Source organism: Mesoplodon mirus (genome assembly GCF_964341445.2).
Source record: "Mesoplodon mirus genome assembly, chromosome: 7".
Classification (NCBI taxonomy): Eukaryota; Metazoa; Chordata; class Mammalia; order Artiodactyla; family Ziphiidae; genus Mesoplodon; species Mesoplodon mirus.
This window is the reverse complement of record NC_138983.1, coordinates 93,632,841-93,660,673: the sequence shown is the minus strand read 5'-3', so window position 1 is coordinate 93,660,673 and position 27,833 is coordinate 93,632,841. Positions and strand designations below refer to the sequence as shown.

General features: G+C 39.1%; 2 protein-coding genes across 5 annotated transcripts in view; one reads left to right on the top strand and one right to left on the bottom strand.

The window, feature by feature from the left end:
* The window catches only part of LOC309807669 (interferon regulatory factor 6-like), a 1,069,421-nt gene that overhangs the window by 546,893 nt on the left and 494,695 nt on the right, over window positions 1-27,833 (bottom strand). The window lies entirely within an intron of this gene.
* The window catches only part of LOC309807687 (uncharacterized protein), a 155,789-nt gene that overhangs the window by 78,982 nt on the left and 48,974 nt on the right, over window positions 1-27,833 (top strand). The window lies entirely within an intron of this gene.

The following is a 27,833-nucleotide window of genomic DNA, read 5'->3' as shown; positions in this document are numbered from 1 at the left end:
GTGCATATAACTTGTCTGTTCAGTAGAACACCGTTGTCACATAGGTACATTGTTTCCAGTGCTCAGTCGAGGGATGCAATGAGGATCATCTGGAAGAACAGCCTTGTCACCCTTCCAGTAAATTGCGCTCTTTGTCTCTTACAATCTCAGAGGGTCGCGTTACACACCATGCAGTGAGGTCTCTGGCAAAGATTCTTGTTTCCCAGCTGAATTGTATCGTGCAGCCTGCGGTCTTGGTTCTGCCCCTCCACGGAACCTGATCCGGTTGAGGTGACCTGGCATCCAGCATACAAAGCAGTGGAGATTTGCCAGTCGTCACCTCAGACCACTGTCGCCTTGCCATCTGCAGAGTCTGCTCTGTTGGTTTCTGTGACAGATCTCTCCTTGCTGTCTTCCTGACTGATTCTTTCTTCTGCCCTCTTTGTGTGTTGTCTTTTCCCCCTTGGTTCATGACTCTTCAACCTGTCTGATCTCACCCTCTGGTGCTTTTCACCTCCAACTCTGTCAGTTCTCCCACCTGGACCAGATAGATGCCTCTGTCCAGCCACTTGCCAGCATCTCTATGGAGTTTGTCCAAAGGGCACCTCGGATTACTAGATCCAGTAGATCCAGAAACGATTATTTACAGCTCCCCTGCCCCTTGCCTTGTCCTGTTGTCCCTGGCGGCTCATCGTTGCATCATCCAGCCTGTCACCTGCCCAGAAAAATGAGTTCATTGTAAAGTCCTTCTCCATCCTCTGTTACCACGTTGTGGTGTGAGGCTTGTTAATGTCGTCTTCTGAATGGTTTTTATTCGTTCTCCTTCATCCCATACTTGCTACCATTAAAACAGCTTATCTGTTCATTCCTGTAGTTACAGAAACTTTTCTTCTGTGCCGCTACCTCTTTCGTCCAGCAGCTCAAGTGTATTCTCCACGCTGAGTATTTCTCCTAAAATATTAATCACAGCGTTTTGTCTGCATGTGGGAAGCACTTTAGAGGTTCCCTGGGTGACTGGACAAACGAGGTTGCCGTTCCGCGGAGCCATTAACCATCGAGCCCAGCACTGGGGGGAGGTCGTAGCTCGCCGATGATGCGTTTGGATGGATCTGTGGGGTAAAATCCTGATCGGAGAGGCTTAGGAGAGAGGAGTGGGAGAACTGGGTTTGTTCTGGTCCCAACTTTTTCACGACATTTTGCTGTGACGGGGAAAATAGAAACTGGACAGTAGCTGGGGTAGGAGCTGAGGTCCGGGGAGGATGTTGTGTTGTGTTGTGTTGTGATGGGAGAAATAACAGTGGGAATGATCCAGTAGATGCGTGTGGGGGAGGGGAGAGCTGCTGCCCGTGGTCCTGGAGTGGGGAGGGGATGGCAGAGCAGGGTTGCAGGTGGGGAAGCCCTCCGATGGCTTCTCTGTTCTCAGGGAAGCAGCTCCTCAGCTGAGGGTGAGGGTGAGGTTGGGGGTTTGAGGGGAGAGCAGAGCTCGGGGGCCCAGCTCCGTCGTGACCATCAGCACACAGTGCGTCCAGCTGGGAAGACTGCACTTGCCTCCCTGCCTGAAAAGCCGTCTCCTTTCTTAAATGTGGGAGTAATTACTCTTTGGGGAGCCTGTGTAATTACACGGGTGCTTCTCAGCTCAAAGCGAATTGAGTGCCAGTTCTGGCCACGGACATTTTCTTCTCTGCTGATGGAAGGGTCCCCAGAGGAAGTGTCCTGCTTGCCTGGCTCTTGGCCTCGAGGACCCTTCACACCATCTAGTGTTGTGTCTTTTATCCTTGACATAAGCATCAAATGTCTTCAGTTTCTGCATGTGATCTTAAGAAGCAATTCTCTGCTTCCAGGAGCTTCTGTGCTCCTCGGGAAAGGCACTTCACAGACGTAATTACAGGAGAGGACGGGAATCCTGCCCGTCGATACGTAGGGAACTCCAGAGTGCTGACAAAGCAGAGCCTGCTTTTATTTATTTATTTATTCATTCATTTTAATTTTTTATTTGTTTACTATTTAACTTATTCAGTTTCAGCTGCGTTGGGTCTCTGTTGCTGCGCGCGGGCTTTGTTCTCTAGTTGCGGCGAGCGGGGGCTACTCTTCGTGGCAGTGCGTGGGCTTCTCATTGCGGTGGCTTCTCTTATTGTGGAGCACGGCTTCTAGGCATGCGGGCCTCAGTAGTTGCGGGTCGTGGGCTCAGTAGTTGTGGCACACAGGCTCTAGAGCGCAGGCTCAGTAGTTGTGGTGCACGGGCTTAGTTGCTCTGCAGCATGTGGCATCTTCCCGGACCAGTGTTAGAACCCGTGTGCCCACCATTGGCAGGCAGATTCTTAACCAGTGTGCGACCAGGGAAGTCCGAGAGCCTGGTTTGAAATGCATTGTCAGAGCACGTGGCTCAGTGACTCGGGGAAGGGGGACGGCCCTGAAGTGACCAGGACTTGGGTAGCTGCAGAGGTTGGCGAGGCTCTCAGAGCAGCGTGAGGTGGACTGGATGAGGCTCCTGAGGTGCTGGTAAGGACCTCCTTCCTTAGGATGTGGGCCTCCCGTCAGGAAGAGCGGGACGTGAAGGCAGGCAGACCCTGAGTTTGACTGAAGAGCCTCCCCTCTGTGCTGGTTTTGGTTTCTTCCTGTGGAGAAACTGAAACCTTGTAATTGGGACAGTGAGTCATCTGATCAAAAGATGTCATGTGTAGAGACTGTGGACGGCATGAAACGCGGGGTGGGGTGCAGTGGGTCAAGTCAGGGGGACTCTGGGCTCCAGCGCGATGCCCGACAGGAAGGGGCGAGGCCGCGGCGTGTTCCCGCTCATCCTAGGCCCCGGTAAGCAGTATGGACGTTCCCTTGGGGTTTTTCTGAATCGTGAATGAGGTTGAGAGTATTTTCACGTGCTTAGAAGCCGTTTCTTCTTTTTAATTGGTAGACAGTCTTTAGAGCAGTTTTAGGGTTATAGGAGAATCAGAATCGAGCAGACAGCGCTTTCCTATACCCGTCCCTCTGGGTTCCCTCCCTTGGTAACATCTCTGGCCTGTGTGGCGCATCATCTCAGTGATGGATCGGCATTGACACCTAATTCTCCCCTGGAGTCTGTAGTTTATATCAAGGCTCACTCTCTGTGTCCTACTTTTCAGGTTTGGACAGGTGTGATGACCTGCAGCCACCACTGCAGTGCCACCCAGAACCATTTCACTGCCCGAAACATCCCTGGGGGCCACCTGTTCACCCGCCCAGTGCCCCCAAGCCCCCGACAGCTGCTGGTCTTGTTACTGTCTGTGTATTTTTGCCCTTTCGAGAATGTCACGTAGTTGGAGTCCTTCATTCTGTGGTCTTTTCAGACTGGTGTCTTTCTGTTTTTGTATGAAGGGCCTGTTCATGTCCACTGCCCGTCTTACTGCCCCAATGCTTTCCTGTGGTTTTTTTTTTTTTTTTTTTTTTTTCCTGTGCGCGCGCCTCTCACTGTTGTCTCCTCTCCTGCTTTGGAGCTCAGGCTCCGGACGTGCAGGCTCAGCAGCCATGGCTCAAGGGCCCAGCCGATCCGCGGCATGTGGGATCCTCCCGGTCCGGGGCACGAACCCGTGTCCCCTGCATCGTTTGGCAATGGAAGGCTTCCAGAAGCCTCCCCCTTCCATTGCAGCTGAGGAAGCAGCTCCTCAGCTGAAGGTGTGGGTGAGGTTGGGGGTTTGAGAATAGGCAGTTGGAAGAACTCCTCAGTCTGGAAGACACGATGTGGGAGGGAATCTGAGTAGCTCATGTAACGTGTGTATATTTTATTCACTAAATCTTGAGTTAGCTCTTAAGATTGAGAAGAAGCAGCATTAGGGAATAATAAGCGAGCTGTCCTCCACATCCTAAGACACGGTACCAACTGAGACTATAAATCTGCAGGTCCAGATTCATTCACAGATGGTAGGCTGATGGGAAGCTGTTAGCCAGAGTTAGGGGGTTAGGGAGCAAATCCCCAACTTAGATTCTGTAGAGGGTAACAACCTGCCTCTCTCATGCAGGGGGAGATGGAATTCTCAGCTCAATGCCTCAGGACTCCGGTCCATTATCATGGCTGTTGTAATCTGTTTCTGAAGTGGTCTCTTCTACAACATTGAAAAAAGTGACTGCATTATCCTGAACATTTTTATCAAGTAACAAATCAGCTAATATAAATGCATAAAGTTGGCTGAAAGCAGGCCAGGATTTCAAAGCCCCTTCGGCATGTCTAGGTTGGGCACACGTCATGGAGCCTAAGAGTTTATTTAGATGGGGAATCTTAAAAAGCTGCGACTAAAAGTGACCATGAAATCATCCAACTTTTAAGTTTGAAAAAGGCTCATTCTTTTTCATATGTAAAAAAGCATTAACTGAGTCATTAAATGAGCTTTTAAAAAAGCCTCCTGTCAAGAGAGTGACAGATACAGAACTTTAAACCCATGCCTCTGGGGCCAGTGCTCTTTCTGTCATAAAATGTTTCTCCCTAACATTTGATGAATCAAAACATACACACACACACACACACACACACACACACACACACACAATGTTAAGACCCAGTGTTCACTCTTCAACTTGCTTTCAACCATATGGAAACTTTATGGATTGAGTCTTTCAGATATTATTTCAGAGCAGATAAGCCAAACGCTACTTCTCTCACCTGGCTCCAAGCCCTGTTTAGTCTTCTCCAACTGGGTGTAATTATTCACTAGGGATCTCACCTATTGTTCAACACTCAAACTTGTGATGGCCATGCTGTGGACTCCATTGTCTTGAGAGGAAAGTTTACACACCAAAACATTTGGGTGGGTGAAAGGAACACAGGAGAGGAGACTAGAGGAAAGGTATCGGTAAATATGTAGTGAGTTGTTGCTTTTCTACCTTGATTATGCCTGAATGGCTATTTTTATTAACATGAGCTTGTGCTACATGCTTGATGCATGACACACGCAGACTCCCTTAACTTAGAACATAACTGTGGCACATGTATCTCCAGCTACAAATATAGATACCAAAGAGCCTAAGGAGCTCTGAGAGTCACATACCTTCATTTATTTTTTTGATTTTTTCTTTTTGTGTGAGAATTGAATAGAAATAAAAGCTAAAAAATATCCCTTATTCACCTAGCAATTTCTTCTCATCTTCCTTTTCTCAGGTAACATCTCTAGGAATCCTCCCATACCCAGGAAAAGATAGTTTCTCCTGCTCTTTACAATCAAAACCCCCTGGGCAACCCTTTCTCATACCTTTTATAGTAGAGTGTTGAATTGTGGATTTACTTGTCTGAATCTTCTTTAACCTGTGAGAAAATTGAGTGCAGGGGCTGAATCTTCCAACAGTGTATCTTCCAGTGCCAAGCACAAAAGCGTCAACTAACATGTAGCTTTAAAAAAAAAGTATCTTGGGGCTTCCCTGGTGGCGCAGTGGTTGAGAGTCCGCCTGCCGATGCAGGGGACACGGGTTCGTGCCCTGGTCTGGGAAGATCCCACATGCCGCGGAGCGGCTGGGCCCGTGAGCCATGGCCGTTGAGCCTGCGCGTCCGGAGCCTGTGCTCTGCAATGGGAGAGGCCACAACAGTGAGAGGCCCGCATACCGGAGAAAAAAAAATTATCTTGTACATATTGTAAGTGTTCAATACATTTGTACATCAAATACATGAAATAATCAAGGCTGAGAAATATGATAGGAAAAAATTAATATTAAGGAGGATTTATAAATTAGTAGAAAGGGGATTTTAGGGAAGAAATCATGATTTAAGATGATTGGTTTTTTTTAACCTGGTATATGTTGCAGATTGCTATAGAAGAAAAGGCAGTTCAATACTTTGAAAATGTGTGAAGTCTATATTCATTAGTTCATCAGCTAAAATAAGGTGGTATGCCCATAGCTGCTCATCTTTCAAAAATTTTCATAAATGTCAACTTGTTGAAAATATTTTTGAAACTAATTTTTCTTTACCTTTTAAATTCTCTTGGAATTAAACATGGTGATTTACCACTAAGACCTTCAAGATGTATTAATTTATTTAGGCCACCATAATAAATTTGAGAGAGTCTTTGTACAGAGATGCATTTTAAAAAACACAGTTAATCACCCAAAAGTAATTTATAAAGGAATGCAAATTTTAACCATTACTCATAAAAAAAGGTGAAAAAAGGAATTAAATTCATAAAAAGTTGAACATTCCTAAATCTTCATCCCCCTACTCAATTTTCTTGTAGTTCACAGTGCTGCAGAATTCCTAATGCAGAAATCCTCAATTATATCCAGCACTTTTTGGCTTTTCCCTTTTCTTTACAAACCCTCCATTATTTTCTTTTTCTTTTTTTTAAATATCTTTTTTGGAGTATAATTGCTTTACAATGGTGTGTTAGTTTCTGCTGTATAACAGAGTGAATCAGCTATATGTATACATATATCCCCATATCCCCTCCCTCTTGCGTCTCCCTCCCACCCTCCCTATCCCAGCCCTCCAGGTGGTCCCAAAACACCGAGCTGATCTCCCTGTGCTATGCGGCCGCTTCCCACTAGCTCTCTAGTATTCTGTACTTGGTAGTGTATATATGTCCATGCTACTCTCTCACATCGTCTCAGCCTAACCTTCCCCCTTCCTTGTGTCCTCAAGTCCATTCTCTACGTCTGTGTGTTTATTCCTTTCCTGCTCCTATGTTGATCAGAACCATTTTTTTTTTTAGATTCCATGTATATGTGTTAGCATACAGTATTTGTTTTTCTTTTTCTGACTTACTTCACTCTGTATGACAGACTCTAGGTCCATCCACCTCACTACAAATAACTCAATTTCGTTTCTTTCTATGGCTGAGTAATATTCCATTGTATATATGTGCCACATCTTCTTTATCCATTCATCCGATGATGGACACTTAGGTTTTTTCCAGCTCCGGGCTATTGTGAATAGAGCTGCAATGAACATTTTGGTACATGACTCTTTTTGAATTATGGTTTTCTCAGGGTATATGCCCAGTAGTGGGATTGCTGGGTCGAATGGTAGTTCTATTTTTTAGTTTTTTAAGGAACCTCCATACTGTTCTCCATAGTGGCTGTACCAATTTACAGTCCCACCAACAGTGTAGGAGGGTTCCCTTTTTTCCACACCCTCTCCAGCATTTACTGTCTGTAGATTTTTTGATGATGGCCATTCTGACCGGTGTGAGGTGATACCTCATTGTAGCTTTGATTTGCATTTCTCTAATGATTAGTGATGCTGAGCATCGTTTCATGTGTTTGTTGGCAATCTGTATGTCTTCTTTGGAGAAATGTCTATTTAGGCCTTACGCCCATTTTTGGATTGGTTTGTTTGTTTTTTTGATATTGAGCTGTGTGAGCTGCTTGTAAATTTTGGAGATTAATCCTTTGTCAGTTGCTTCATTTGCACATATTTTCTCCCATCCTGAGGGTTGTCTTTTCGTCCTGTTTATGGTTTCAATTGCTGTGCAAAAGCCCCATAGCAGTATTGTGAGTGTCACTGAAGCAGACTTGGGTCCACTTATCCACGTGCAATAAACCCAATCTCCTGACACTGGGTTGTGGTGAAAGAAAGTGCCGTGTTTTATTGTAAGGCGCCATACAAAGAGTCCGGGACAGCTAGTACTCAAAAAGCCTCATTTTCCTGATGGGTTTCAGCAAAGTGTTTTTAAAGGCAAGGTGAGGGAGGGGAGTCCCAGTGTATGTGATCAGCTTGTGCACAGTTCTCTGTTTGGTTGATGGTGAGGTTTCAGGACAGTGTCACAGGGGTTAACGTCATCAATTCTTTGGCTCCAGTAGGCCTGGGGGCTATGTGCTCATGGTCATTAAGTAGTTAACCTTCCATTTGGTGGGAGTTTTAGCATCTGTAAAGCAGGAAATGTGCATCAAATACTGTTATCTATGTACTTCAGAGAGGAGCTAAAGTAGAGGATATGGGGGAGGGGTCTATCCTAGGAAGGCCCCATAGGGTCCTCCTCTGTTACATGAGCCCTGATGTTCTTTCCAAAATCCTCTTAAAGTTGAAGACAGACAGATTTGGTTTCCATTTTTTTGCTACCAAAAGCATCCTAACTTATACACTTAGCATAAAAATACTCTACTAATTTGGTACCTGCTCAGAGGTCTTGCTCAGGGCTGTACACAACTCCAGCTTGTGTCATTCACATTGACATTATTATGAATGGTACCCCCTGGAGTTGTGCAGTCCCCAACTTTCATAGTTGTAAAAGGCTGTGCTGCTTTGTATCTGCTCACCTTTCCAGCTCCCCTTCAGTTGTCTTACATATGTGAGCTACAGTTGAGTCAGTTCCAACTACTTTTGCTCTCCAGAGGAACCATGGTATTACTTGGGCTTTTTGTGATCACTTTGTTCCCAATGCCAAATACAGATTCTTCACAGTTTGTTCATCTGACAGAGTCGTGTTTATTCTTTGATGGTCTTCTCAGATATCACCTTTACTCTAAAACTTTTCTGGTCACATCATTTTCCTGCCATAGGCCCTAGGCACTCATAGTAAATGACTTTATCAAATGTAAACATAGCACTTTGTGTACATTTCTATCAATGCATCTCATGATGGTTTTATGTTAGTCTTCTGTACTGACCTATGTGCTTTTTGAGCAAACAGATTTTTCTAATTGTGGCCTAGTAGAGGAAACCCTAGCACACAGCAGATGCTTAAAGGACTCTCTCTTTGTGGACTGTTTAATGTATTCATTAACACTCATAATTCACTGAATGAACCAAATCATTTAATATTTACAGTTTTCCACAGCAAGATCTTTTTCGACCCACCGCCTAGAGTAATGAAAATAAAAACAAAAATAAATAAATGGGACCTAATGAAACTTAGAAGCTTTTGCACAGCAAAGGAAACCATAAACAAAATGAAAAGACAACCCTCAGAATGGGAGAAAATATTTGCAAACAAAGCAACTGACAAGGGATTAATCTCCAAAATATACAAACAGCTCATTCAGCTCAATATCAAAAAGACAAACAACCCAATCAAAAAATGGGTGGAAGACCTAAATAGACATTTCTCCAAAGAAGACCTACAGGTGGCCAACAAACACATGAAAAGATGCTCAACATCACTAATCATTAGAGAAATGCAAATCAAAATGACAGTGAAGTATCACCTCATACCAGTCCGAATGGCCATCATCAAAAAATCTACAGACAGGGCCTCCCTGGTGGCGCAGTGGTTGAGAGTCCGCCTGCCGATGCAGGGGATACGGGTTCGTGCCCCGGTCTGGGAGGATCCCATATGCCGCGGAGCGGCTGGGCCCGTGAGCCATGGCCGCTGGGCCTGCGCATCCGGAGCCTGTGCTCCGCAACGGGAGAGGCCACAACAGTGAGAGGCCCGCATACCGCAAAAAGAAAAAAAAAAAAAAAAATCTACAGACAGTAAATGCTGGAGAGGGTGTGGAGAAAAGGGTACCCTCCTACACTGTTGGTGGGACTGTAAATTGGTACAGCCACTATGGAGAACAGTATGGAGGTTCCTTAAAAAACTAAGGATAGAGCTACCATATGACCTAGCAATCCCACTGCTAGGCATATATCCAAAGAAAACCATAATTCGAAAGGATGAATGCACCCCAATGTTCACTGTAGCACTATTTATAATAGCCAGCACGTGGAAGGAACCTAAATGTCCATCAACAGAAGAATGGATAAAGAAGGCGTGGTACATATATACAATGGAATATTACTCAGCCATAAAAAGGAATGAAATAGTGCCATTTGCAGAGATGTGGTTGGAGCTAGAGATTGTCATACAGAGTGAAGTAAGTCAGGCAGAGAAAAGCAAATATTGTATAGTACCATTTATGTGTGGAATCTAGAAAAATGGTAGAGATGAACTTATTTGCAAAGCAGAAATAGAGTCACAGATGTAGAGAACAACCTTACTGTTATCAAGGGGGGAAGGGGTGGGTGGGATGAATTGGGAGATTGGGACTGACATATATAACTACTATGTATAAAATAGGTAACTAATGAGAACGTACTGTATATCACAGGGAACTCTACTCAGTGCTCTGTGGTGACCTAAATGGGAAGGAAATCTAAAAAAGAGCAGATATATGTATATGTATGACTGTTTCACTTTGCTATACAGCAAGAAACTAACACAACATTGTAAAAGAACTATACTCCAATAAAAATCAAATAAAAATTTTAGAGTTTTCAATCCCCCATTATCACATATATCCAGATGCAGCAATATTTACTTCTTCTATCAGTTGCCAATGTCAACTAAAAAAACCCAAACAATAGCAGCATAGTAAGGAGAAACTTTACTCAAAAGGGTAAGTGCGAGGAGGGGCCTATTGCAATTGGGGGAGGAGAACTGTTGCATTAGGGAGAATGCTGTGACCCTAAGATCTGCAAGCCTCTCAGTGGTTAATCAAAAGGGGTTTTTCTTCTCTTGAGAGGAAGTAACAAGGGTATTAAGTGTAGGGTGTGGGAAAATGGGATAAAAGAGTAGCTTGAGTGGATGGTAGATCAGAGAATATTTTACCCTGAGGTCAGATGTTCTTAGGAGAGATTATATGTTGACTCAGTCTGACAGTGTGTCAGAGTTCTGGAGCCTGGAGGAAGGAGTGAAACTTTACAGTTTGATTAATAAGCAGTTTGTTCCAATTGATTAGTAGGAATAAACACTTCAGATGATAATTTATGAGACAAAAAAAATGGCAATTTGGAATATCTTTGTCTGGCATTGCCATAGGTAAACAAGAGGAGGCATCTGTGGTGGTTCTTAGGAATAAGCTGTTTTCCACAACACAAAGGGCAGAGGGATATCTTAACTTTTGCTGTTTTCCAGGATTCGAGGGCTCAGGTAAAATTCCACATTGTCACTAATAATAGTTTTCAGTATCGAAGGACACAATTAGACTATATAAAACTTTATTTTCTTTTCCAGTGGTCATCACACAGCCAAGCAAATGTACCACTTGTTAAATTTAATTACCTTTTATCTTAGAGAGTTCCCCCAAATTAAATAGGTCGGAAATTTTTATAAAGAATCAAATATTGCTTTCCTGTCTGAAAAGTGTGGACTGAGTATCAGAGACTTATCAGATTCCTTTCAAGCTAAAGTCACCTTCATTCACTTGATAATACTGTAGAGGGCACAGTTGGACTGAAACAAAGCTTGAGTGAAAGAGTGTGAGAACTTTATTACACCTAGCTAATACCCAAATGTGTGCTGTCAGTGATTCATATCTGCCTTTCAGAGCAAAGGTCTTTTAAAAAATCTTTTTGAAAGAGGGTTTTCTTATTTGTCACTTTACTTTCTTTTTAATTAATCCTAACAACATTTCATGTGAGAAAGTGTGTTTGAAGAGATAGAATTATAAATGAGTCCAGCATTATTGTTATAGTCCCTGTATTAAAGTGTTACTGTAAGCTAAGGCAAGGAAGTCAAAGATAGTAGATTAAGAGAAAACTGCTGGGGCAATGAGCAAGCATTATTAAAAACAAGTGACAGGTTTGTATTACTCTATTGGAAGTAGCATATAGTAGTGGAAAGACTAAGGAATTAGTTGGGCTATCCGTAAGCTATTTGAAGCACAGCTTTTCCAAAGCTAAGTAAAGTTTTCTCTAATCATCAGCTAATTTGTGGTTTCAAAGTCCTGTAGTGTTCTTGATGCAGTTACCACCAAAATGAAGCATGCCCTCCTTCCTAATGGTCTACTCCTCCCCTTCCTTGTTTCTATATGTGCAAAACAAATGACATATACGAACTCTTTATGTTCTCTTTTCACCCTGCTTTCATTCCACATTGCACCAAGATTTCATTTTCCACATCAGTAATGGCTTTATAATTTCCAAATTCAAAGGTTTTTCTTCTGTCTCATTTACCTTAAAATCTCAATTGCTTTTGATGTTTTGCTCCTCACAGATGACTCTTATCTTTTTGCTGTAATTGTGTTGACTATGTACTACCTGTTACTCTTTTCACATATTTAGCAAATCAGTTTGTTACTTTGAGTGCTTCTTTTTGATTTTTTCCATTCCACTATTTTGGGAATTCACCATACTTCTGTATTTTGTGTACTGGTTCTCCTCTATCAGACTATTGATTCAATTTTATGTTTCCAGCTAAAACCTGCCATTGGATTGGCTATTACCTCAGTGGGAAATGGCTATGGTATCCATGTAATGTACTCTCACTAAAGCCCCAACTTTGTATTGCTAATTGCCTTCTAAATATTCATAAATGGATGTTTTGCTGTTCCTTGAAAGATAGCTATTCAAAATCATTTTTCTCTCCAAACCTAGTCCCTCTTTCTGATTTTCTCATTCTTCTATCTCTGCCATAGCCTTTAGATAGAAAAAAATTTTGACTGTTTTTTCAACTAACACTCTGTAGGCTCCTTGCTAACCTCCTAGGCCAGGTCTTTGGGCCAAGGTAACTAGTCTGGATCCATTAGAAAGTCCAAGGGGGCAGAATTTTCTTTATGCTTTGTTCATTAATGTAGCCTAATCACAAAGGATGATAACTAGCTCAATTAATATTCATTAATAAATGAATGAGCCCAAATACCCAAAGTTAGGTTCTCCTATTATTTATTTTACATTAATTACCAGATGAATATTTTTAATACCACTTTTGTATTGCTGCTTTTCTGATCAGAAACTTCATTGAGTCTATTTTGTCTCTTTTTTTCTGACTTTTAAGATTGTCCATTTTTCTATTCTAAGGAGGTCCTAAGAAAGTGAATTAATGTTGTGGGTAAGAGTGAATGTACTGGAGTTAAACAGCCTGAGTTTGATTATTGTTCTTTCATTTACTAACTGGGACAGATATTTAATTTTTCTGTGCCTTGATTTCTACGTCTTTAAAATTGAGATAATGATCACTGGATTGATGTTAGGATGAAATAAGTTAGTGCGTCTTAAGCACTCAAAACAGTGCCTGGTATTTAATGAATGCTCAATATGCATTATTATTATTATTATTATTAACCTCTACATTTGAAAAGCGTCTGTACAGTCAGTGACATCCAGATGTTTAATAGAACATATCCCATCTTTCAAACAAAATTTTACATGTAATCCCAATAACTTTATGAAATACAAAATAAGTGTGGCTTTGATTATTTGTACCCTCCGCTCTTTCATAAACTCATAAATGTCCTTGACAAAATCCCCAAACTCCAAGAACTACAATTTAAAAACCACTGGTCTCAGTAACTTTTTTTCTTTTTTTTTAATATTTATTTTTTTGGCTGCACTGGGTCTTAGTTGTGGCATGCAGACTTCTTAGTTGTGGCATGCAGACTTCTTAGTTGTGGCATGCGGAATCTTAGTTGCAGAATGTGGACTCTTAGTTGCAGCATGCATGCGGGATCTAGTTCCCTGACCAGGGATCAAACACGGGCCCCCTGCATTGGGAGCATAGGGTCTTACCCACTGGACCACCAGAGAAGTCCCTGGTCTCAGTAACTTTTGATGTAAGTATTTACTGATTGACTAAGTCATGTTGAAAACCATTAGATTGTAGAAAGAGCAGGCATTTTAATAATACATCTATTATATTGCCTGTCTCAAGTGAGGGTATTATAAGACAAGGAAGTTACATTTGAAAATATTATGTAACACAGACAATTTATATCTATTTTAGTAAATTTAGATCAAAGGAATAAACTTTTTTTATAATAAATGAGGGGTAAGTTTGAATTACAAATCATACTTAAGGAATCAAAGTGTTGTGTTATTATAATTGTTATATATAGAATAAATTATTTGCCCTTTGAGCATTTGGAGATGACTTAAAACATTATTTGTTTCTGAACTAAGCCTATAAGATGTAAAAAGCATTTTCTAAATGATAATATTGATATTAACAATACTTATCCTTTTACTTTCAACTCCGTAAGCTTAGTAAAACTTCAGCCTTTATTGATATCCCCATATCTAAAAGATATTTATCTCTACTGCTATACTCCCATGGTTTGTTACATATGTGTGTACTCTAACACCATCACAGTTTCCCCCACAAGCATATGCACTAACAGAGTTTGTATCCTATCTATCTAGTTTCCTTTAGGGTCTGATAAGGCCAGTTGAAGATGCTTACTAAATGCTAATTGGGTGTATCGGCAGAACTCTTGGTTTTAAGCAACATGATATGACTTAGATAACTTTAAGAAAATGAATTTATTACAATGATATAGAGTAGCTCACAGAATGGTTTCGAGAGTCAGAGAACCGTGGGTCTAAACTATCAGCCAGGAGAAATGTCTAAACTTATTTCATGGTCTGATGTGGTGAAGATGAGATTGCCACTACTGCTGGATTACTTGATTACTCTGCAGATTGTAATGCTGAGCTCACAAACACAGAACGTTAGATGCTGCTGGAAAGAGGATATTGCTTCCACTAGGGTTCTTTTGTGTGACCAGAATCGATTCTACAATTGCTGTTTTCCACTCACTCACTGGCAGCTTTTAATTACAAATCTGGGGCATATGCATCCAACTGATAGAATTCCGTTTTTGTGCTAATGCCCTAGTTTCAAAGGAGGCTGAGAAAACAAGTACTTGAGATGTTTAGCTTCTATGGTGAAAGGTGGATTTGCCTCATAAAGTCGGAGATTCCTAAAACATAGGGAATGGACAAGGTTCATGCAATTTATCTGTGACTTTCAGGCAGACATGGGTCTTGCCAAGACACTTTGGATAGTCTATTTACTGATCTGTAGGTTCTCTGAGCATGATGTCATTAAAATAGAGGATAAGTGTGATGTCAGAAGGTCAAGGTCCCTATGAACTAAGCTGTGATATAGAATGAAAAAGTTGAGACAATACGGTGAAATTAATACTGCTGCCTAGTGATTTGCAAGCAAATTGTTCTGGTGTTCTCAGCTTTTTAGAGTAAAGGAATAAAAGCATGTGCCTAATCAATAACTATCGATTACTTAGAAAGCAAAGCAGGTTCCTTAGAACCTTATTGATTTGTTCTAGTGAAGAGACCACATATAGAACGGCCTCAATTTGCTGTCTCTAGCTGATCTAATTTATAAGTCTTCTGTTTTACTCCTGAATACTCTGACTTCTACAGTAGACAAATTGAAATTTTAAAAGGGAATATGATAGAAATCACCAACCCTGAATTTGTAAAATCTTCAGTAGTGAAACTAATCACTGTGATTCTCTTAGGGATTTAATCATGCTTTTGACATATTATTATAATAAATAGAGGAAGCTCTTGGGGCTTTTATTGGGCTCTTCCTAATAAAAATATTATTCCCTGAGACATGCAGCCAAGATGGTGATTCTGCTTGTGGCTGAGTGTACTACTTTAATGATATACTAAGAAACTAATGAAATATTTATGGACATTTGGGGCATCCTACTAGACCTACTGGGAGGCAGACTTAAGTCAAACTGCCATTTATCATATCATCTTCATGTCTCCACCCTGACTAGTGGAGAATAGTGGTATCGAAGGTACCAAGAATCAATACAGGGAAGGGTAAAGAGGTTGGGATGGGAAAAATTGACTTCCATTTTCTAGGTAACTCTTCTTGGCTAAGTCATTACATGTCTCCAATCATGGTGAAAAAAATGTTACTATATATCGTAAAATTGACTTCTCTTTAGAAAGATGGCAAGTGAGGGTTGGAGAGTCCTTTCTTTATTGGAATCTACCATTATATCCTCATCCCACTACAAAGAAGTCCAGTTCTTTTTCAGTCAATGCCCCATTCCAAGATGCCAATTAAACTCTCATAATAAAGCAGTCATCAGAATTAAATGTTTCGAGTTATTCTATCTCAACCTGTGGATGCAAGAAGTAAGACTTTTACCACATTCACAGAAAGTTAATGATATTTGGCATTACCTTGAGCTGGGAATTTAAGACTGGAATATTACATTCTTATTACATTGGTGTATCCTGTTGTCTTTATTTTTAATTTATTTTATTAATTTATGAAAAGAAATTTTATTGTGGTAAGAAAACAATATGCGATCTACTCTCAAATTTTTAAGTGTATAATACAGCCTCTGGCAACTGTCATTCTATTCTTTGTTTCTACGAGTTTGACTATTTTAGATATCTCATGTAAGTGGAATCACGCAGTATTTGTTCTTCTGTGACTGGCATATTTCACTTAGCATAACGTCTTCAGGTATATCTATGTTACTGCACATGGCAGGTTTTCCTTCTTTTTTAAGGCTGGACAATATTCTATTGTATGTATATATTACATTTTAAAAATGTATTCATCCATCAATGGAAATTTAGGTTTTGTCCATATCTTGGCTATCATGAATAATGCTGCAGTGAGCATGGTAGTGCAGAAATATCTTCTAGATCTTGGTTTCAAATCTTTAGACTATCTACACAGAAGTGGCATTGCTGGGTCACGTGATAATTCTATTTTTAAGGTTTTCAAGACCCTCCATACTATTTCATAGCAACTGTACCATTTTACATTCTTACCAACAGTACCCAGTAGTTCCAATTTCTCCACATCCTTACCAATACTTTACTTTATTTATTTTTATAATAGCCATCCTCACAGGTTCGGGATGATATCTCATTGTGTGTTTTCTTTTGTTGTTTTCTGGGGGTTGTTTTGGTCTGTGCTGTGTGGCATGTGGGATCTTAGTTCCCTGACCAGGGATTGAACCTGCATCCTCAGCAGTGAAAGCACAGAGTCTTAACCACTGGACCACCAGGGAATTCCCTCATTGTGGTTTTGATTTACATTTTCCTGATGGTTAGTGATGTCGAGCACCTTTTCATATATCTGTTGACCATTTATATTTCTTCTTTGGAAAAATGTCTGTTCAAGCCCATTGCCCATTTTTAAATTGGGTTATTTGGGGGGTTTTTTTGCTATTAAGTCATAGGAGTTTCTTATAAATTTTGAGTATTAACCCCTTATCTGATACAGGGTTTGCAAGTATTTTCTTCTATTCCATAGGCTGCCTTTTCATTTTGTTGATTGTTTCCTTTGCTGTTCAGAGGGTTTTTAGTTTGATGTAGTCCTACTTGCCCATTTTTGCTTTGTTGCCTGTGCTTTTGGTGTCATATAGATAGGACATCATTGCCAAACTTAGTGTCAAGGATCTTTTCCCCTATGTTTTCTTCTAGGGGTTTTACAGTTTCAGATCTTATGTTTAAGTCTTTAATCCATTTAGAGTTGATTTTTGTGTATGATACAAGAGTCCAGTTTCATTCTTTTGCATGTGGATATCCAATTTCACCAACACCATTTGTCAGTTGTGACAAAGAGCAAAGTTGGAGGCATAAGAGTTTCTGATTTCAAAAAATATATTACAAACCTACAGTACTCAAAACAGCATGGTACTGGCAAAAAGACAGACGAATGGAACAGAATAGAGAGACTAGAAATAAACATATGCACATACAGCCAACTGATCATTGACAAAGGAGCTAAGAATACAATTGGGAAAGGATGCTCTCCCAGTGCCCTTAGAAGTAACCATGACACCCTACAGATTTGGAATACCCAGGGCCTTCATACTTTTTTAAAAGATAAATTTATTTATTTATTTTTGGCTCCATTGGGTCTTCATTGCTGTGCACGGGCTTTCTCTAGTTGTGGCGAGTGAGGGCTACTCTTCATTGCAGTGTGTGGGCTTCTCATTGCTGTGGCTTCTCTTGTTGCAGAGCACAGGCTCTAGGCTCATAGGCTTCAGTAGTTGTGGCACACGGGCTCAGTAGTTGTGGCTCGTGGGCTTAGTTGCTTCCCGGACCAGGGCTCGAACCCATGTCCCTTGCACTGTCAGGAGGATTCCTAACCACTGCACCACCAGGGAAGTCCCAGGACCTTCATACTTTTACATGTAAGTTACTACTTGATTTTCCCTAGTCAGGTCACTAGTAGGCTTTAAGTTCCAGGACACTCTAAGGTTAATTTTTTCTCAATTTGTTTCTTATTGCCAACTAGAGATTTACTGTCTCCAGTGCCAACCAGGCTAGATAACTGATGGCAATTTCCCCTATATCCTCAATGATCTGTTGTCTGTGATCTCTCCTGGTATCAATTTTTATGTTAGAGCAATCGGTGACTTACTCTGGGTTAATTAAGTAGAAAATAAATGATTAAAAAGATATTGGACAGTTTATGGAATCTCTAAATAAAAGATTCAACAACCAGGATTGGTGTTTGGAAGTTTAAACTTATGCCTAGGAATCATGCTGTAGAATTGGTCCAGGGAACAACCTAGTGCAAGAGTCACTGGGCAGAGACACTTCAGCTAGAACTACAAATATCAATGATAGGGGATGCTAAATACAGTAATATGAATCACTGATACATTTGTTCTGGATACTGAAAACAGTGTGTGCTTTCCACTTCCAGAATATATTCTAAGCAGTCTTTTCTTCTTGTCAGTAGCTTCTAGTCCAGTCTCCAGAATGGACATAACTGACTGTCAGAGCTAAGGTCATATGCTAGCCTATGGCTTTAAAGGATACTCAGAGATTAAGTAGGTGGCATTTTCAGTCTGTACAACGAGAGGCAGATTCTTCCTCATAAGATGGGGATTTCCATAACTTATATATGGGTTCACACACTGGACAAAAACGAGGAGTAGAACTCTCCATTAGAGTTTATTCATGAATAAATACCACAGAAGTCATAATTTTCTTTACAATAATATTTTGGAAACAAGAATAAGGAAGTTTTATATATATATATATATATATACACACACACACACACACACACACACACACACACACACACACACACACACATACACACATACATATATGTATATATGGGTGTGTGTGTCTTTATAAATTCTGACACTATATAAAGTAGGCCTTTGTTTTTTACTGTGACTGTTCTGAATGCAGAATGGGGATCCTTTTAGTTACAAAGAGGAAAATGAAAACTTTTTTCTGAACTAAACTACATGAAATGTGAACATGAAGATTAACATCATCTCTGAGGCAGGAACCTCAAAATTATACTCCTTCTCAATCAATGCTATTGTCAGTTCTTAGTTTTATTAATTATTGAAGGAAAATATATATCCAAGACATTGCTGCAAATAAATATTTTAGAATATGTCTGGCTTTTCCTGTACAGTGAAAACATTTTTATAATATGAAATGTAAGAACAGATATTTTTCCAACATAAGCTCTCGTTGCATATTCTCACATATTATAACCATATATAATTACTGTTAAGTGAAAAGCCTGAATTAGATGAGTAAATTGTTACAGCCAGTGGTAAGAAAATAATTATATATATTTTTTAGCACAGTATTTAAATTTTATATTTAAGAAACTTTTGAGGGACTTTTCATCTAGCTAATAAGTGAGTTAATTTCAAACAGAGGAACGTTGTGAAGAGTGGCACCATGGTGTTTTTAGAATCAGAGGGATATGAATTCAAATTATTCAATGATAATTTTTGAGATCCTACCACAGCCAGGTACATGGCTTTTACATTTTCTCTAGGAATTTCATTTTCATCATCTAAACAATAGATATAAAACATTTAACTAATGAAGTTTTTGAGAGCAGAGCAAATCTTCAAGGCAAGACACAAAAAGGTGAAAACCTTTCCAAGTAACTTGACTATGTTCCAGAGCAAAACTCAATAATATTTATAGAAATATAAAAATATTCATCACTACTACAAGGCAAAATTAATAAGTTATGGCATCCAACCAAAGATTACCAGGCATACAAAGGGACAGGAAAAGATGAACTATAATAAGAATAATCACTTGAAAGTGACCCAAAACTGGCCCAGATGTTAGAATGAGAAGATAAGGACGTCAATTGTACCACAATAATTGTACCACACACGTTAAAAAAAGTTATGTCGAAATATAGAAGATATATAAAAGAACCAAATTTAACTTCTAGAGATGAAAGCTACAGTTATTGAGATTAAAACAAAGCAACAAACAAATCATTTGATAGGTTTTGTGTGTTTGAAACTTTGTTGTTTGAAAATTTGTTTCATTTGTTCTACCAGTCAGACCTGGTAGAAGAAACAGTGTTTCTGGGTAAGAGATGATGAAAATACCAGTCCTTCCAGTTAGTTCACTGTCACTCTCAGAGAGCTTAAAAGAGAACTCAGTGTGGTCGAACAGTAGCCCAGAGAATAAGTTGGAGGGGGTTATTGCTGGAAGTGACAAAAGTAAGACATGGCTTCCACTTTGGGGGGTTCTCCCGTTGTAAAAGAGGCAAGAATGAGGATGAACCATAAACTCTTCCCATGCTGAAGCCACAGAGTGAACCCAGCCCATGTTATTAGAGGCCACTGATATCAGAGGCAGAAGACCAGGATCATAACTGCTAATGGGCAGCTAATTGTGCTTGTAGTCAGAGGAGGGTCTCCCTCTTTTCCCCTTTTTCTTTTTAATTCTGGACTCAGGGTTATAATAAAACAAAACAGGAATTTAGAGAAGAGCATGTGGAAAGCTTTTTGGCTATTTGGAGTTGTTGCTTTGAACAAATATCCCCCCAATAAAAATAATAACATAATAATAGTGGTACATGAAATGTCCATACATTTACTTAAATGAATTCTTTAAAATTAGATGTAATTTTTGGTCTAGACTGCAAAAGCATTAAATTTCCCTTGTAGCAGTTACTGAAAAAAATTAAACATTTAAATTTTTTTACTTCATCAAGATTGAATTTCTCAATCAAACCACATATGATTAACCTGGTTTTCCAATGTATCTTTTATAACAGACACATAATCTGATAATAAACATGGCATTGTTTTCTAAATTATTTTTAATGACATACATGATAGAACATGAGAGGATCTTGGCCCATTTAGCAACCCCCATACTTTTATTTTAATGGAACATATAGTTTAGGTAGAAAATATAGCCTAGTGGATTTAAAAAAAATTATCTTTGGAAATGAAAAATAATGGAACTGAAAGATTATGTATAAATTAGAGACTATAAGGATTTGATTTATTTGAAGTACAGAGTCCTTAAATTGTGCTTCTGGTTAATAAACTGGCTTTAGACATTGGACAAAGGTCTGTAATTTCTTCTACTACAGTCTGGTATTTCAAGAGCTACCAAGAAAACACTGCTGAATGGCTTTAGGTCTCAGAAGTTAAGACACAAGAGAAGTCAGATATTACCACTATGGTGGTAAATTCCCTCTATGCAAAACAATTAAAAAAAAATTCCACTTCTCTCATTAGAATACCACAGTGCAGGACTTCCCTGGTGGCGCAGTGGTTAAGAATCCGCCTGCCAAGGCAGGGCACATGGGTTCGAGCCCTGGTCCAGGAAGATCCCACATGCCCAGAGCAACTAAGCCCGTGTGCCATAACTACTGAGCCTGCATGGCACAACTACTGAAGCCCACATGCCTAGAGCCCGAGCTCCGCAGCAAGCGAAGACACCGCAGTGAGAAACCCACACACCGCAATGAAGAGTAACCCCCACTCGCCGCCACTAGAGAAAGCCCACGTGCAGCAATGAAGACCCAACGCAGCCAAAAATAAATAAAAATTAATTAATTAAAGAAGAAAAAAGAATACCACAGTGCAGTGTCATCATCTCCTCAAGAAAAAGTGCCATATAATTCTGTTCTCCGTCTTCAGTGTTATGCAGTAAGACAAGATCTGTTTTCTCCAAGTCCCCCCTCCCTTTATTTTGGTCATTTCCCCCTCCTAGAAGAGAGCCTTAGCTTAGATGAGAAAAGAAAGTTTCTATTATCATAACACCAAATAAAGGCTATCAACATTTGAAAGAGAAATTTTGATTGTAGATGTTTAACTGAAAGATTAAAACATATTTCCGTAGGACCTTCAAGGTACCTGACCTCTCCCACAGCCTATCTTGCTGAGAAGATGAAAGGAGCCTATTGACTGCTAATCAAGTCTTGCAGAGTAAGAAGAAAGCTAAAAAAAACCAAGTTCATGGTGAAGAGGAGAAAAGTTAGGGAGAACCTACAGAGATGCAGCTTTAAGCTGAAACCTGTATAGACTTTAAATGGAAAAGAGGAAAACACTATCCATGCTCTCCACTGTTCTCTATGTGTTTTGTATCGTAAAGTAGGCTTTTCTTCTAGTAACAGACCCACTTTCATGCTCTTCCAGATATTCAAGTCTACATAAATAAGGATTTATATACTTGTGGTCTTGTCTGAGATTACTGTACTGTGACATAACATATGGCTGTGCCTCCATCTAAGACTCCCATAGAAATTAGCCAAGAAATACTCCACCGTTTATCTAAACTACCAGATTGTTGCTGAGGAAGGGGAGTGCTCACAGCTTTTGTAAATTGATGTAATGAATACTCTTTCAGCAGGGGAGTAACTTGAGAAAAGTAGTAATCTTGGCCTGGAAGCACTGGCCGAGAGAATGCATGGTTTAACATGAATGCCTAGGTTAATACTTTCTTGTGAGTTTATTAGTTTCCCATAGGAAAAATTCACAAGCTGTTATCAGGCTATGAAGAGAGGGAAGAAGTCTGGGGAAGGTCATTTGTGTATCTGCATCATCCAAAATGGATGATAGAAGGGAAATTAGATTGTTTATGAAGACGGAGGAAAAGTCCCTGAATGATATGGCAATATTGATGGGGGCAATGCAGTTGATACAGTATTTGGCTCCAGCTACATTTGAAACAGGGCTTGAAACTAGTGAGAAGACAGCCAGTAAGTACGTGAGAAGAAGAATGCATTATTTAGGAATTCATGATTCTCTGCCATTCTCAAATAATTCACTGAATAATTAATTGAGAGGATGGGTAAGGGAAATTGATTAAATAAGCTTTAGAGGAACTGATATAAATTATTTAGTGGACAGTGTATATTATGATTGATTTAAGAGATTTTCAAGGGTAATTTTGACTTTACTCCCTTAAACAATATATTCCACTGATTTTAGCACCTAATCAAATATCAGAGTAATATTTGACTCCAATTTATGGACAGATTTGAATATACAAAATCTTAAGTAACCTAAGAATGGAAGGCAAGTTTAAAGAGAAGTTATAAGGTATGAATACAAATTTTTCCTCTCAATAAGCAGTGCAAAAGGAGAACTACAGCTGTAGAACCCTAGAGTTTGTAGAGTTTGTAGCTTTTCAGTGTGATTGAGCCATCAGAGATCAATGTTTTATGGTACCATAGTAGGAAATCCTATATTATGATATCATAGTATCGAAGTTAGTAATCTTATTCAATTGTGATGGTATTTTAAAAGACTAAGAAGATTAGGATGTGTGTGTGTTTGTACTAAAGGAAGTTGAAGAAGAAACTATTAATCATTAATTTACTATATCCCAAATTCAGAATTCAGAAGTTGGCATGGTATAGATTCAGGAATTTTTTGGTCTGTGTTAGATTTAAGGAAGGAGTGAATATTATTTGATACCCATAGGAAGACTAAACCTAAAGAGAATATAAATACTTTTTTCTAGGGAGATTTTTTTTCCTTTGAAAAAATGCTTCAGGGTAACACTAGAGTCTAAACTCTTTGGGGACAGTGGCTATTGTTGAGAGTATTTGGAAGTGTAGGTATAGTTAAATAATAAACTTGATTCTTGGAGTTAAGGACTCTGAAAAAGCAAGAAAAGTTACTTCTCTAAGGGCAAGATCACCTTAAGGAAGTTAATTTGAAAATGTCATTTAACAGGTGTGAGTTTTGACACACTTCAGTGAATATGTGCACCATGTTGTTTATTGACAAGGGGAAAAGGAATTACTTATCTCATTAACAAGACCACTTCTTACCAATCTGAAAGAACTAAAGATATTTGGAGAGTTCAGATGGTATTATAATTGATTCATCCAAGATTACTCCTAGAGTGAAATAAGTGGATTGGCATTCAGCATCTATTTGATCTATAGTCATTTCCCTTTATTCGAGGTTTCATTTTCTGCTGTTTCAGTTACCAACGGTCAACCGAAGTCCAAAAGTATTACGTAGAAACTCCCAGAAATAAACAATTCATAAATTTCTGAGTAGTGTGATGAAATCTTGTATCATCCGTCCACCCACCGGGGTATGGACCATCCCTTTGTCTGGCGTATCTCACCCCTTAGTCACTTAGTAGCCATCTTCCTTATAGAACTGACTGTCTCAGTATCACAGTGCTTGTGTCCAAGTCCCCCTTATTTTACTTAATAATGGCCCCAAAGCAAAAGAGGAGTGATGCTGGCAATTTGGATATGCCAAAGAGAAGCTGTAAAGTACTTTCTTTAGGTGAAAAGGTGAAAGTTCTTGGTTTAATAAGGAAAGAAAAAATCATTTGCTGAGGTTGCTAAGATCTATGGTAAGAATGAATCTTCTGTACGTGAAATTGTGAAGAAGGAAAATAAATTCATGCTAGTTTTGCGGTCACACCTCAAATTGCAAAAGTTATGGCCACAGTGCATAATAAGTGCTTAGTTAAGATGGAAAAGGCATGAAATTTGTACAATAAGATATTTTGAGAGAGGAAGGGACCACATTCACATAACTTTTCTTATAGTATATTGCTATAATTTTTACATTTTATTATTAGTTATTGTTAACCTCTTACTGTGCCTATCTGATAAATTTTATCATAGGTATGTAAGTATAGGAAAAAAACACAGTATATATAGGATTCGGTGCTATCTGCTGTTTCATGCAACCACTGCGGTCTTGGAATATATACCCTGAGGATAAGGGGGCTACTGCATTTTCTAGTATACCTTCCTAAGGCAGAGGTTAGAAGTTAAGAAAAAAAAATCCCAAACCCTCTTTCAGCTTGGGATCTTTATATAAAAGAAATTCCACAAACTCAGTGCATTTATGTGAGACTTGGAATTTGAAAATAAGGAAAGGCAGTTATCCTGGTGCTTTAGCTTTTGTGGCCGGCAAGCATCGCTGTGGAGACATAAGTATTCATCTGTAGCATCATTCCTGTGTACTTAACTCCCTAGGTAGTAAGCACAATAGCTGTTTCTCTTTGTGAGTTTAGATGGAAAATCTATAGTCTCTATGTACATTTAATGAAAATTATGAAGCAGTAACAATTGTTACAATCACACGGGTCAAGAAATGGAACATTGGCAACAACCAAGAATCCCCTCCATGCCTTGCATCATCACAAAACCCTCCCATAGCACAAACAATAACCACTTACCTAACTTTTATGTTAACCCATTCATTGTTTTTCTTTGTAGATTTATTACTTATGTGCACATTCCTGTAATACTGTTGATAGATATTTGTGTTGTTTTCTATTTATGGCTGTCATGAACAATGCTGAACAAGATACATGTTTATATATGTATCCTAGTACACAGGAGAACACATTTCTCTAGGGAGTGAACTACTGGGTTACAGGGAAGTTTCAGGAATGAGATGCTGAGTCACAGAGAAAATATGTCCTTAAACCACAAGATAATGACAAGTGGTCAAATCAACTTACACTTCCAACAGTGGTGGTGACTCATATTTAAATTCCTTGACATTAGTTGTTATCATTTATTTTAATATTTCCTATCTCATCTGTGTGTAGTGGTACCTCATTATGGTGTGAATTTTAGTTTTCATGATTACTAGTGAAAATATAAATATTTTACAATTTTAAATATAGTTATTGGCTTTTGGGATTTGCTGTTTTTTGAAGGGTCCATTGAATTTTTGGCCTACTTTTCTATTGGGTTATTTGCCTTTTTATTCTTGCTTTTAAGAGTTTATTTCACTTTTTAATTGAAGTATAGTTGATTTACAATATTATATTACTTTCAGATGTAGAACATAGTGATTCAATATTTTTATAGATTATACTCCATTTAAAGTTATTATAAAATATTGGCCATATTTCCTGAACTGTAAATATATCTTTGTAGCTGATTTTTTTTTTTTTTTTTGGCTGTACACGGGCCTCTCACTGTTGTGGCCTCTCCCGTTGCGGAGCACAGGCTCCGGACGCACAGGCTCAGCGGCCATGGCTCACGGGCCCAGCCGCTCCGCGGCATATGGGATCCTCCCAGACCGGGGCACGAACCCGTATCCCCTGCATCGGCAGGCGGACTCTCTACCACTGCGCCACCAGGGAGGCCCTGTAGCTGATTTATTTTACACATTTTATACCTCTTTAACCCCTACCCCTATCTTGCCCCTTCCTCCTTCTCTTTCCCCACTGGTAACCACTAGTCTGTCCTCTATAACTGTGAGTCTATTTCAGTTTTGTTATATTCATTCATTTTATTTTTTAGATTCCACATATAAATGATAACATACAGTATTTGTCTTTCTCTGTCTGACTTATTTCACTAATCATAATACCCTCCATGTCCATCCATGTTGTTGCAAATGGCAGGATTTCTTTCTTTTTCATGGCTGAGTAATATTTCTCTGTGTGTGTGTGTGTGTGTGTGTGTGCGCGTGCGTGTGTGTGTATCATACCACATGTTATTTATTCATTTGGCTGTTAGCAGGCACTTAGGTTTCTTCCATATCTTGGCTATTGTAAATAATGTACATAATGCTGCTGTGAACATTGGGTGCATTCATCTTTTTGGATTAGTATTTTCGTTTTCTTTGGATATATACCCAGGAGTGGAATTGCTGGATCTTATGGTAGTTCTAATTTTAGTTTTTGAGAAACCTTCATACTGTTTTCCATAGTGGCTGCACCAATTCATATTCCTACCAACAGTGTACTAGGGTTCCCTTTTCTCCACATCCTTGCGAACACTTGTTATTTGTAGTCTTTTTTGATGATAGCCATTCTGACAGGTATGAAGTGATATCTCATTGTGGTTTTGATTTGTATTTCTTTGTTGATTAGTGATGTGCATCTTTTCACGTGCCTATTGGCCACCTGTATGTATTCTTTGGAAACATGTCTATTCAGGTCTTCTGCCCATTTTTAATTGTTTTTTTAATATTGAGTTTTATGAGATGTTCATATATTTTAGATATTAACCCCTTATAGGTCATATCATTTGCAAATATTTTCTGCCATTTAGTAGGTTGTCTTTTCATTTTGTCAGTGGTTTCCTTTTCAGTGCAAAAGCTTTTAAGTTTATTTAGGTCCCATTTGTTTATTTTTGCTTTGGCTTCCTTTGTCTTAGGAGACAGATCCAAAATAATATTGCTATTATTTATGTCAGAGTGTTTTGCCTATGTGTTCTTCAAGGAGTTTTATGGTTTCTGATCTTGTATTTAGGTCTTTAATCCATTTTGAATTTATTTTTGTATATGATGTGAGAAAGTGTTCTAATTTAATTGTTTCACAAGTAGCTGTCCAGTTTTCCCAGCACCACTTATTGAAGAGACCTTTTTCCTATTGAACATTCTTGCCTCCTTTGTCTTAGATTAATTGACCATAAGTGTATATAGGTTTATTTCTGGTCTCTCTATTCTGTTCCATATGTCTGTTTTGGTGTCAGTACCATACTGTTTGGTTTACTGTAGGTCTGTACTAGAGTCTGAAGTCAGGGCGTGAGATACCTCCAGCTTTATTCTTTTTAAGTTCTTTTCATATTTTGAATAGTAGTCTCTCTATTGGTTTTATATGTTGCAATGATCTTTTCAAACTCTGTGGCATGACCTCTCTTTTAACTATCTTTGTGTTTTCTTTTGTTGGAAAATATTTCTTAATGTGGGTAAATACATCAATCTTTTCCTTTAAAGCTTATACTTTTTTCCATCTTTCTACTTTGTGGCTTAAAGATAGCCTCCTATATTGTCTTTTAAAATATATTTGGTACCATTTCACATATAGGTCATTAATCCATCTGGAAATAATTTTGTTTACAATATGATACAATTTTAATTATTTTTTCTTTATGGATACCCTAGTGCTCAGCATTTTTTAATCGAAAAGTTTGTTATGTCTTTGTTGAGGTGCTGTGATACCTCTGTTATACAGAGGTGCCATATGTATGTGTGTGTGTGTGTGTGTGTGTACATATATA